The 12,594-nt window shown below is 35.5% G+C and overlaps 1 pseudogene; it reads left to right on the top strand.

Annotated features, from left to right (window-relative positions):
- The first annotated feature begins 785 nt into the window (after nucleotides 1-785).
- On the top strand, nucleotides 786-9,666 carry LOC110702137 (annotated as a pseudogene).
- The last annotated feature ends 2,928 nt before the right edge of the window (nucleotides 9,667-12,594 follow it).

Below are 12,594 nucleotides of genomic sequence, written 5' to 3'. Positions count from 1 at the left end.
GTACTACAAATCTACAATCGATAAACATATTTACATATCTGATTATTAAAACTTAAAAGTTTAAAACACTTGTTGATCAATCTAATTGAATATTTGTACATTCTTAATCATCGATTTATCGTATTATAAGTATCAACTCATTAAATCATGGTCATGACGCGATCTTTAAAACAATCATGAATTCAATTCATGACCCAAACCGCTTATAAACCGAACCGACATGATCCAAACCGTTCATAAACCGAACCAATTGAACTGTGTAAACCCTCTACTAAACCGGCCCATTTCAAACTGAACCGACATGATTCGCACCGTTTATAAACCGAACCGATATTGACCCGGGTAAATCCGCCCCTAAACCGACCCATTTCAAACCAAACCGGCTTGATCCAAATCGTTTGTAAACCGAACTGACATTGACTCGGGTAAACCCGCCCCTTAAACCGACCCGTATCAAACCGAACCGACATAATCCGAATCGTTTATAAACCGACCCGCTTATGACCCAAACCGAATTTAAACCGCAAAGAAATAAACCGAAACCAAACCGAGCCGTGACTAACCCAAACCGAACCAAACCGACCCGCCAGCTAAACTAAACCGTTTCAATCCGAACCGCTCCAAATCGAAACCGACTCAAACCGAACTGTCAGACCGAAGTCCCACCCCTCATTTCACCATGACAATTTGTTTTGTCGCCTAACAATGTCACACTGTCACCTAACTTCAATACATGCTTTAACAGAATAACCATTATAATAGCAAGATTTCTTTTAACCCAATCATGACTGCAATTTAGTGTTTTTAAACTTGAGAAAAGTTTAAAATGAGTTTTCTATTACAGAAAAGATGAAGAGCTTGAAATAGGGGATAAAAGGGAAATCCCGCTAATAATGCGGGCACAGATATTAGAATTTAGAGTACAAGTATTGTTTGCATTTTCCAAATCCTTATTTCCATCAACAACAAACTCAAACATTTGCAGAAATTTAAGGTCATCATCAATGGCGACAGGAGAGAGAATGACGGTGCCCCCGATTGCCAAGAAAGAGAAACATCAGATTGAGATGTTCGGCGACGTTAGAATCGACGACTAATATTGGCTCAGGGATGATTCTCGCTCTAATTCCGATATTTTCTCTCTCATCTTCGCGCTGAGAATTCTTACACTGATTTTGTCATGTCTGGTAATTTTCTGCAATTCTAAATCATCATCAATCTGTTGATTTGTAATTTAATTTGATTTAGGGATTTTATTGTACCTATCAAATTTGGACCACTCCGCTTTTACTGCAAAGGATTTAGGGATTTTAAAGAAAGATGAAGAATATCCACTGCAAATTTTATAAAGAAAATAGATTCAATTTCGCTTATTGTCGGGAATTTGTTTTATTTAGGGAGCAAGCAATTCGAAGAAAAGTTGTATGCAGAGATTAGAGGACGAATAAAGGAGGATGATATGTCTGTTCCTCTACGGAAAGGGAACTACTATTACTATGAAAGGACTCTGGAAGGGGAGGAGTATGTGAGGGACTGCAGGCGTCTTGCTTTCGACGATGGAGCCCCGTTGTCGGTGTATCATACTATGCCCACTGCCCCTCCTGAGCATGTTATACTCGATGAAAATGCCAAGGCTAAGCAGCACACCTATTATTCCGTGCATGCCTTTAAAGTAAGCAAGCCCCATCTTAATCATCCCTACTTACTTTTCCCTTTTTTACTCGTCATTTTTCGTTTTCGTTGCTCCAGGTTAGTCCCAACAATAAGCTTGTGGCATATGCTCAAGATACTAAAGGGGATGAGATTTATACTATACATATCATTGATGCTCAGTCTTTACAACCTGTTGAAAAGCCTCTAGTTGGTGTCACATGTAATGTGGAATGGGCTGGTAACGGGGCCTTGTTGTACACCACTTTGGACCAGATCCTTCGACCAGATAAGGTATCAATACTGTACTTTATCTTAGCCTTATTTTCTTAACCATTTGTCAGATGCTTCTGCTTCTATTATCTTATAGTTATGTTTATCAGAGCTGCATCGTATATTAGAACAATGAATGCATCCATACTGGATATCATGTACTACCACTTTAATAGTTTTATCAATTTGATTTAAACCCAAAAGGTAACTACCTTCACTGATAGCGGTATATAGCTGGATTTTTATAGATATGTTGGATACAAACAGCATATGTACAAGAATCTCATAGTAACCAATCCATTTTTAAGAGTAATTAAAATAATCAAATTAATGAGATTTTAAAAATCAGATTAAGATTTTTTTTTTTTTTTTTTTTTTTTTTAAAAAACCAAAATCAGATTAAGAATTAATGACATTTAGAACTAAGTCATTCCACTTATGCGGATTATAGCACTAAAATTATTCCTTTTCCCTCAATTAAATTAATAAACATTTGAATATTCTAACAATGGTACCAAGGCTATCTTTCAATCAATTATTGGCTTCCTTGACATACAATCATACCTATTTTCATGGAATAATACATACTAAAACTTTAAGAATGACATCATATAAGTTCTACAAGAACATTTTGCTATTTTCATATATGTAAAGTCCTTAATTTGGACTAGGGTTCTAAATTCATCCAAGAGTTTATTTGTTGTGAACCTAATCACATTCAATAACACTAGTTTTAGCTGTTTATTGATGTTAAAATTAACCCTGACAAATAAGATAATAAATTAATTAAATTGGAAATCGAAACACATATCAATCTATATTAAGGGTTAAACCATGCTCTAAATTAAGAAACTACCCACACATAATAATTAAATATGAAATAAATAAATTATTAAAAGTAAGCATTATAACAAGTATAATATGAGAATTAAAGGAAGTAAAAATACTTGGATTAATTTCATTAACAAGAATCACAAAATGAAACTTGTTCAAACCCAAAGCAAAATTAAGAACAATGTCTAATTTATACATTGAATAGTACACTATATTGTTTGTATTAGATTGATTGTTTATATTTTAATTATCAGTTCCTAATAATTTCCAAAATTGATTGTTCAGTTGACATGAGCTTTGGGTTTAGTTGTGGACTTGTGGGTACCCCTGTGATTCCGTTTTTGATTTCAGCTTAGTATTCGCGTGATTGTTGTTTGATTAAATTTGGAAATTTTGTGAATTATTGATGGCTTGCTCTACCACAAATAATCAAAAGAGAACCCATGGGGTTTCACAGCCCATAACTACACACCTAAGGGTAAGGGTTCTACATGCAATAGTAAATCTTTAGGTGATAATGGAAAAAACTGTTTTCCTAGGTAAAATAAAAAGTTGGTCATCGACCACAATGACATCTTCAATGGTGATGTACAATACAAGAAGTTGTTGCCATTCGTTATTGTGAACATGATACTTTTAAAGCTTTACATATTGAAGATGATGTTGTTTGCTCTTTTATAAAGTTGGATGGGGTGGTTTTCTAATGCATAAATACTCGACATATAAAAGAGTCATACTAGAATTTTAGATATTTTGATATGATTACTTATTGCCTAAATAATGAAGAACACTCATGGATCCTTAGTTTTAAAAGGCGCAAGGCGCAAGGCGAAGGCGCATGCCTTTTGTATGCAAGGCGCATGTATTTATATAGTTATTTCAAATTATCTTTTACTTTGATAGTACTTAATACCAATCACAAAGATTCATAATAAATTAAATAATGATATATTTAAAGCTAAGGTAGTCTGAATTTGAAAAAATGTCCATCATTCTTCAATTTATAACTTAAATTTTAGTTATTTTCATTGAGGCGCAAAGGCGCGCCTTACCAAAGGCACTTTGAGGCGCACGAGGCGCGCGCCTTCCGTAGGTGACTGAGCCTCACCTAGCTAAAGCCCATTTCCCAGAGCCTGTGAGTGAGGCGCGCTTTTTAAAACCAAGCATGGATCTTGGCTGAACTTAATGAGGTTCTCGTTTTCCCACTGGCAATTCGGAGAAATTTTAGAATGTTGGTCGTCTTTGGGGCATGTTTGATGACTGTCCACTGGTCATTCAGCTCTCTATTTCCATCAGTTGTGTTGTTTTTGTCAAAACTTAATCTGTCATAGATTTTTTTCTGATTAGCCTCCTTTGTGCCACATGCAAAATTGACAGGTATGGTTGCATAATTTGGGAACAGAACAATCAAGTGACTCTTGCCTTTATCATGAGGAAGATGAAAAGTTTGGTCTTGATCTTTATATTTCTGAGAGTGAGAAGTTTTTATTTGTTGCATCTGGAAGTAAAACTACGATGTTTGTCTTCTACCTGGACACCTCAAAACCTGAAGAAGGCCTCAAGGTTTTGACTCCTCGGACAGAAGGTGTATCCACATATGTCGGTCATCGTGGTGACCATTTCTTTATAAGGAGGAGGACTGATGCGTGCTTCAACTCGGAATTGCTAGCATGTCCACTGGAAAATCTGTCTGCAATGACAGTTCTCCTTCCACATAGGGAAAGGCAAGACTTTTAGTGTTCTTTATTTTATTTTTCTGTTTTTTTAGTCTTCATCTTGTGTGCTTGGTTAGTTGGTTGTAGACCCGGATTTCTTTGTTTTAATGGACTTTACCACTCTTCAAGTTGTAGGCTAGACTCATTAGAGTATTTTCTTTCATTTTTTGTTTAGAATTCTACAAGACTTATTTTGACCTATGTGTATTCAATATGTACCTGGATTGTAGACATGACTTTTGTGGCTATGTTGGCTTGAGGGATCAATTTGTAATTATGCATTGGTGCCTGGTTGGTGGACCAAATGTATTTCATGCTGCATGCTTTTATACTTGTATTTTATTGTTATTAAAATTGTCAATTTTAATTATAAATGCTTCTTTGAGAAACAATTTTTTTTTTTTTCTCATACATGATAAGGAGAAATCAAACCATCTAGATGTCTTGTATTTGTAGGGTGATGACTGATTACTGTTTGCATACATTAATCAGTGGATCCCAATATAGCTCTTTTTCAAAGTAAAGCTGGGAATGTGAAATATCTGAATCTTATGATAGATTATTGTTTTTCGTACTAGCTTAAGAGAATGCTAAGAGAAGAACATATTGTCTTATGTTTGTTGATTTATATGGTTACAAATGATGCTCTGCGTTTAAAGAAAATTCTTTTAGGTATCTTCAGAAACAAAATATATTATTCATTTCATTGATTTTGGAGGATACAATAGTTGTTACCTTATCTAAGTTCTGTAATTGATTGCCTGAGGGTTGGGGGTTGGTTGGCTTTTTGCAGTGTAAAAATTAGAAACTTCCAGCTTTTTCAGAACCATCTTGTCGTGTTTGAGCGTGAAGGTGGTCTCCCTGAGATAGTTGTCTATCGTCTTCCTGCCATAGGGTTGCCACTTGAAAACCTTTCTGGGGGCCGCAAAGTTGACTTTGTTGATCCTGTATATGATGTGCACCCTGTGGAGTCGCAATTTTTTTCCAATGTTCTAAGATTTTCATATAGCTCCTTGAGGACTCCTCCTTCTGTATATGACTATGACATGGACAGTGGAGAGTGTGTCTTGAAGAAAACCGATACAGTAAGCTCATTTTTTTTTGCTCTTACGAAAATTCTCTGTTCATTTTTTGATACGAGATGGTCAATATTTATTATTCCAATTCATCCACTTGTCCTCTAGGTATTAGGTGGTTTTGATTCATCAAACTATTTGGCAGAAAGAAAGTGGGTCACTGCGTCAGATGGTACTGATATTCCATTATCAGTTGTTTATAGGAAGGATCTTGTGAAGCTTGATGGTTCTGATCCGTTGTTGTTATATGGCTATGGATCATATGAGGTGAGCCATATGTTTTGCTTCGATGATAGTCACTACTGTATTTTGCATTGCATTCACAAGACATTTTCAGTTACCTGCTCTAAATCCTATGTCCTTTTTGATACATTACAAATTAAATGTTTTCTCTTTCTGCTGTCCTTATACTCTGACATAATGCATTACGTTTAGTTCTTTTCATCGTTTGTTCTCTTGGAAGATAGTGTTAATTTAACCTTTGAGCCTATATATATTATCTTGAAAACCTTCAGCTGGGAGAGTGGTCGTGGATAGTTGTTAATATTTTCTAGTATCTTTGAATGACATGCATACATCCTATTTTATGTTGTTTATTGAATTTGTATTATGTCTTGGCAGATTTGCATAGATCCTGCTTTCAAAGCATCAAGGTTATCCTTGTTGGACCGTGGCTTCATTTTTGTAATAGCTCATATACGTGGTGGTGGAGAATTGGGTAGGAAATGGTAGAATGGAAAATTATTGAAGAAGCTGAACACTTTCACTGATTTCATAGCATGTGCTGAGTATCTTATAGAAAATAAGTACTGTTCAAAGGAAAAGCTCTGCATACATGGAAGAAGTGCTGGAGGATTGCTAATTGGTGGCGTATTGAATATGCGCCCTGATTTATTTAAGGCTGCTGTACTTGGTGTACCTTTTGTTGATGTTGTCACAACAATGCTTGATCCAACGATTCCTCTGACAACTGCTGAATGGGAGGTATCCTATATCTTCTCTCTCCTAATAGCAGATAATGATGTGTATGGAGACCCTACACCCACACACGTATAATTGTATCATGTTTTTGCTTCCTGGAGCCTTGGATGGGCAGAATGTTTAATTTTACCAAATGCTACTTCCTCCCCCTCCGTCGATTTGCGTTCCCTTTTCAGATAATAAAAAGGGAAGTAAACACCCTGTAAAATATGTACTACGTAATTCAATGTCCAGCAGGCTGTAGCCTGTAGGTCAAAATTGGTTGTCTGCTGATGTAGAATATTGCTAATTCATATTTTCCAGATTAACACTAAAAAATTTTGATCTTCCTGATTGATAGACTAACTTGATGTCCTCCATAGACCATTAAATTTTTAAGTAATTGCTGCATGCTATATGTTCTGACAGGAATGGGGTGATCCTCGGGAAAAGGAGTTCTATTTTTACATGAAATCTTATTCCCCAGTAGATAATGTGAGTTGCACAATTTATTTTCTAAATAGTTTCATTCATTGGCACTCTATAATTGATTTCGGTGGGTTGTCATTCTGATTGATAAACCACTTATGTGAACAGGTTAAAGCGCAAAACTATCCTCATATACTGGTTACAGCTGGCTTACATGGTAAGTACTAAGATTTTATGTTGTGTAATGAGCATGTAGGCTTACATGAATACATGGTAAGTACTAAGATTTAATGATTTGTCATGATCATGTATAAGAAGTTAAGAACAGGCTGTTCATCCCCTTATAATGTTTAGTCCAGTATAAATACTCCGTTTGTTTTATGGACAAAACCCAACCGTCTTCTTATGGTAGTATCCTTGATCAATTGACTTTGTAAGCTTTACAGTTTCTTTAATTTGACAAGAATGCATTAGACAAAGCAAACTGAGGATGCTACTTTTCTGTTTTCAGAAGTGCATCTTCCTTGTTACTTCCCTTTTACCATTCACCTTTGCAGACGATTTATCACTTCATCGATAAAATCTAACTTCCTGTAAGATTAATTTTTTTCCAGGATTTGTAGGATTTGACGTTGTAAACTGATCGACAGTAAATGAATCCCATTGACCATTGTAAACTTGTAGTTCATTGTCAGGCAGAATTTTCATGTTCCGACTTCCAAATATAATTTTTATTGTATCTATGGCAGATCCCCGTGTGATGTACTCGGAACCTGCTAAATTTGTGGCAAAACTGAGGGAATTGAAGACTGATGACAACACACTGCTTTTTAAATGTGAATTTGGCGCAGGACACTTTGCTAAATCTGGAAGGTAATATTCTTTGCTTTTTCTAGGTCAATTTCTATGAGCTACAAGTATAATGACTTTAAAATGTCATTTTGTTATGATTAATGTAGGAATTAGGAATGGTATAATATGACTTTAAAAGAAATATGTAGGACATTAGGAATGGTGTACTCTAAGGGGGCGTTTGTTACGAGGTATTAAAGAAAGGGAAAGAGAATCAAGAGGGTTGATTCCCTTTGTTGGTTTTTTAATGACATTTTGTTCATTCCCTTTACCATCTTCACTCCCCCAAAGTCATCTAGCGTGATTCCCTAGCCCCCTTTGGTATTTCAATTCCCTTTCCTTAGCCACCTCCACACCAACATACCTCCATCATTGCCACCACTGACAGCACTACCCTCATCACCAGTTCACCACCAACCCACAGCCACAGCACAACCCTTCCACTAGCAACCCACCACCGCCACTCTCACCACTCACAAAACCCCACCTTAACCCACTCCACCACTTTCACCACCCACAAAACCCGACCTAAAGCCCACCTCCATGCCTAGAAAATCAACCGTCATCTACTAAAACCAACCACGTCCTATGGAAACTCACCCTATTCACCCAAAAATCAACCCTCATCCACCGAACACCCCCTCCTCCCTCTTTTTGACTCTGGAAAAAAAAGTAGATCTTAGGGAGAAGAACAAAGAGAAAGAGAATTAGAGAATGAGGGGCATTGATCCAGTGAAATGGATGGTAGAGGTTTGGTGAAACTCCGTTGCAAGTGAGATGGTGTTCCGATGATTAGGGTCCTGCTAGTTTAGCTGTGTAGTTGTGGAGATGGAGATGGGGTCGAGGAGGAGTAGCGGTTTTGTTGTTGCTGTTTTTTTCCTTCCTCTTTGTATTAAACAAACAGCATAGCAGATGTAAGGGATTTTAAACTTTTAATTCCTCTCTCTCTCTCTTCCTTACCCTTTCCCTTTGTTTTACCATATGTAACCCTAATTGTTAAAGTTTTCCTTAGCAAAGTGAGTTTGTGCCAAGGGAATTGCATTCTTGAAGGCTTATCTAAATCGCCTCCCAGCCTTATATATAAAATTTTGTTGGTTAATTAATGCTGTTTTATTGACAAGTTAGCTTCATATACTATCCACTACTCTATGAACACTGATAAACCTTTTCCTTGACTAAACTGTAGATTTGAGAGTGCAGTTTTTTTAAGTGTGTTTAAATAATAATGAAAGTGAATTAAAGCAAAAGCATCATATATCCTTATTCACTTTTTTTTTTTTCTCCACCCGATTGATGTGATAGTGCTCTGGATTTGTAAGTTAGAATTAAATTATGGGTAATTCAGAAAATTTGAAGCTAAATTTAGAAACTTCATTTCGTTTGGTGAGAATTTAAATTGGAATTTGGAAACATGGCCTATTTTTGGGATAGAAGGGAGCTATAGACTCGTAGAGCGTGTCAGGAGACTCAGGACAACATATTGTCTTAAACACTTACTGCATTTTTTTTTTGTTATGGATGCTGTATGGATTTAATGATCTGACATGCTGATGTATAATTCAGATTTGAGAAGCTCCAGGATGATGCCTTGACATTCACATTCCTGTTAAAGATTTTAAACATGATTCCTGCGCACGAAACAGCTTAATAATGATCTGTCACTAGTTGCCAATTCTCCCATGCAGCATGTTCGCTGTAAGTCTTTCAAGTTTGTTTGGAGATGATGGTTATGATAGATGAAGGCTTTCGTTAGATGAAGGCTTTCGTCTCTCAAGATAATCAATTCAAGCTGAAAACTTCTGTAGCCAACCAACTTCAGAAGTTTTGCTGAAGCAACCTTTCACGATTACAATAGATCAATTGTTTTTTTGATTTGATTTTATTGAATATATAGTTACTATTAAAAAGTGGATCAGGAGTTACATTTTATACACTGATATTCACCTGCTGTTTAACTTATTATCATCATTAGCAACTCAATTAAATTGTAAAATGGGAATGGTGAGAATGTTTCTTTCTGGTTAGATGATAATTGGAACACCTATCAAAGAATTTTCAACTCGTATAGGCTAAACTACTCCTGAGATTAAATTATGGTGAAGAGGTCTTCGGTCATCAGTCTTTTTCAATCTAGTGCTGAGCAAAACTATTCAAAGATCTGATCCACATCCATTATGATACTAATTCCAAATTGAATATCTGATTTGAAAATTTCGGATAATGTATATCGAATCCACATATCAAGATTTTAGATGGCGGATTTCCGATCTAAATATCCAAATATTGGGTATTCTTTTGTATTTCACATTTTCTCTTAAAAAAAAAAAAAAATTTATATAATATTGCGTATATTGGGTATCCGGTATATCCAATCTAAAAATTTTCAGATATCATCTAAAACTATTCCAATCAAATTTGGATTTCGAATATCCCATATTTTTAATATTAGATATTCAATCTGTGATCACCCATTCACCCCTACCTAAAGAACTAAACTATGTCACGAAATTGGGATAGGAAAGTAGTTTAAATTAAAATAGGAATAAAACAATTGATAAAAAGACCTAGGGTTATGGTTCACCATGCTTATAGTTCTAAATCTATCAAATATCAATAACGAACAATTCAATCAATCAATTATCTAGAGCAATTGCTAAGCCTACGGTCGGGTCTTAACGCTCTCAATTCAACATATGTAGTTCGGTCGCTAACATAATCAAAATTGTTAATTGTAGGTAAGCCTCTAAAAGTAAGATCTTTCGATCCAAACTCTTATTAACAAAAATTAATCAAACAATTGATCAGGTTGCAAGATTAACAATAAAACACTATTAATTAGAGAAATCAATAATCAAAATATTAAAAATACCAATCAAGATTCATAATATAAACATGGATTCCCAAACCCTGGAAATAAACTACTCTAGCATGAAATAAATAATAAAAACTAGAAATAATAAAGAAAGCATAATTAAAAGTAAAGAAATAAAATTACCTCTATAAATTAAAGTAACAAATTCAAGGACAAATCCATGGAGGAATCCATGGAGTTGTCCATGAAAAACTAGGGCTAGAGAGAAACTACAACGAACGTAAAATAAAAAGTATAAAAAGGCATAAAAAAAGCATAACGGAAAAATAAAATCCCTTGGAGTATTTATATTATCCTAAAACTAATTTAAAGATAAATAAATAAATAAAAGATAAGAAATTAAAATAACAAAAGTTGTTCGATGATTGGACAATTAAAGGAGTCGTAGTCGATCAAGGATCGTTGCGATGATGGAAAACAAGGCTCGGAGATGACTGCTGCTGGGCGCGGAAACCAGCGGCCGCTGGGTATCCATCGGCCGTAAGTAGCTGCTCGTGGCTTGGGAGTGCCGAGCTTCGGGCGCTGGTGGTCCGCTGGTTCGCAGGGTCGTCTTTCAAGGGCTATAAATCCTGTTATAGAAGGAGTCTCGGGGCGTGTAACCTATCACTGGAAAGCTCTTCAAGTCTAGTTTCCAACGCAGTTTGAATCGCATCAATCCGATCTGTATAACTCAAGATATGATCAAAAGAGTGGACAAAGGTCAGTTTTGACAATTTGTAAACCATCGTTTTTCTTCATTTCTAGCTCAAATTCATTTTCGTAAAGTGTATAACGACCCTTGTGGATGCTATATTCATTCCTCATGCATATAAATCTCAAAATCAACATCCACAAACATGGGATCTCCAATTAATAAACTCAATTCATCGGCTTCCATCCAAATATCATCCGAATCAACTCCAAACACTACGAAAGCGTCCAAATGTCTATCAAATCACCTGAAACATTAAGAAAAACACAAACGGAGCGTAATAGAGTACAAAACAAACAACTTATGTATTTACGACCTAAAAAGCGACTAAAAGACCTAAAAAGCAACTATAAACTTAGCATAAGCGTGCCTATAAATCCTATATAAATGTGATTCATCATTGGGTCTGCTCCGCTTTTATTTGGGAGAAGCATGAAAAGACACGGCACGGTCAGGCCTGACACGACAAAGCATGCTAAAATCAATGCAATTTTGCTTAGGCATGCAAGCACGACACGTGGGCCTAGGTCATGCACGGGCCAACCTTTTAAAAACTTCGTCCGGCACAAGACTTGTGAGTCGAGCAATGGGCAGGCCTAATTAAGCCTAAAGCACGTGGGTCTGGCACCTTTACCTCTACCTCAAAATGTACAAAGGTCATCTTCATCATTAGGAGCTATTTTTGTTGTCCATGAGTAACAATATAGAACTCATAAAGACTTACTATTTATTTATTTAACAAAACATTTTTCAGCATGCAAATTGAAAGGAAAAAACAAATTATGAACTAACCACTAACGAAAAATGTCAATTGGCATCTTAACTCTGAAGGAGTAAAATTGACGCCAAAAACTTTACTTGAAAAATATCCGCAGCAAAAATATTATAATACTAGTGACATGCAAAACGAGGTTTTTACATGATTTTGACTGAGATCAATCAATTTGTACACTTAAGGGCCAAATACCTCCAAAACCTTAACGAAATATTTTTCGACATGCAAATCAAGATAACAAATTAATAGTTGAAGAGTGGTCCCCACTAACGTTTTTTCTAACAAAAGTTGTTGTTAGGTAGTTTTTTTTTTGCGTTTTTTTTGCTAATAGTAAAATTAAAAAAAAAATTGTTTCAAAAAAGAAAAAAATTAGATACATAGTGAAATTAAGCGATTTCCCTTAATAATGTAAAAACCTTATCGTTGTGGTTTTCGGTTTTTTGGCTTTTTGTTTTTTAAAATCATAT

The sequence above is a fragment of the Chenopodium quinoa genome, unplaced genomic scaffold (genome assembly GCF_001683475.1).
Source record: "Chenopodium quinoa cultivar QQ74 unplaced genomic scaffold, ASM168347v1, whole genome shotgun sequence".
Classification (NCBI taxonomy): domain Eukaryota; kingdom Viridiplantae; phylum Streptophyta; class Magnoliopsida; order Caryophyllales; family Amaranthaceae; genus Chenopodium; species Chenopodium quinoa.
Note: the sequence above shows the minus strand (reverse complement) of the source record. Positions and strands in the feature narration are given on the sequence as shown.